A 1540-nucleotide genomic window follows, 5' to 3' on the forward strand; every position below is an offset into this window, starting at 1 on the left:
CTGCAATACTTATTTACAAAGAATTCATTACTGCACTGAAATTGTGCAGAAGTTAGATTGCACTTACACACACACACACACACACACACACACACACACACACACGCACACACGCACGCACGCACACACACACACACACACGCACACACACACACACTTACAATGAACACATTATTGCATTGAAATGGTGCAGAAGCTATATTCAAATCAGTTGGTCCTACTGAGAAATTCATCAATGGAATAGAAGGAGTTGGCCACCAATAAATCCTTTATGCTCCTCTTAAACTGAAATTCATTAGTTGTTAAGCTTTTTATGGTTGCTGGCAAGTTATTGAAAATGTGTATTCCTGAATAATGCATACCTTTTTGTACAAGAGTAAGTGACTTTATATCCTTCTAGTGACAAGGGAGGCAGAACTCTGCTCTGGAGTCTGTGCTCCAATACTACCCACAAGGGTCCGATAATGCTCAAGTCCAGAGACCGTCCGGGCCAGGAAAGAAGCTGCAGTTCAGTTGCAAGCTTCTCATACCACGATTTTGTTGTCCTGGCTGTGTGAATGGGTGCATTATCGTCATGAAATATGGCAGTATTGTTGGGGAATAACATTTTAATCATGGGTGCACCTGATCACCTAAAATGTTCACATAACCGTTGGTTGTAACACAAATGGCTGGCCACACCATCACACTTCCACAAAGATGCTTAACCGTTGGACCCAAGCAATCAGGACTGAAGACTTCTTTTGGCGTTCTCCAGACATAAACCCTGCCTGATGTTGGAAATAACTAAAACATTGACTCGTTGGACCATATGACATGTTTCCAGTCCACAGTATCGATAGATACGGGGGTCTCGAAATGGCTATTGAGCTCTGCAGTCACTTTATGAGTTGATTTGATTTATTGAGCACCCATTTCATCATGTACAATGATATGGGATTTGTCATGTATTCCATGCAGAAAAATATGAACAACATATTATGTAAAAAATATCAGTGAACAAATCTGAATTAAATATATAGGCAAAAACAATTATAGCTTACATGATATAAATTTGTAACAATAGAGGACACAAATAAGTTACATGTATTCTGTGTATAATGGACAGCAAGAGGAAACAATGATTATAACACTTTATATTGACAAATTAATTAATCTTTGTGTGTACATAAAAGAGTCTACCGCATGACACAAGTTTGTATATGAGTGAATTATAAGATAGGTGAAGGCACGCTATCTTTCTGAAGAATTCATGTATTCACTAACACTGCAAAAACTTTTACTAATTAACATTCTTTTGAGTTCACTTTTAAAACTGCTCAGCTTCTGAATCCTTTTAATTTTTAAGGGAAGAGAACTATAGAGAATTTTCGCATGGTATATTGCACTCTTGTTGTACTGGGCTTTCTTGTGCACTTCTCTGTGAAAGTCATTACTCTGTCTTGTTGCATAGTCATGGAACTCACTGTTTAAAGAAGAAAACTGAGGGTGAGACTTCAGAAAGCATATACTTTCATAGATGTATGATCTGAGAATCCAG

The sequence above is a fragment of the Schistocerca piceifrons genome, chromosome 11 (assembly GCF_021461385.2).
Source record: "Schistocerca piceifrons isolate TAMUIC-IGC-003096 chromosome 11, iqSchPice1.1, whole genome shotgun sequence".
NCBI classification, from domain to species: Eukaryota; Metazoa; Arthropoda; class Insecta; order Orthoptera; family Acrididae; genus Schistocerca; species Schistocerca piceifrons.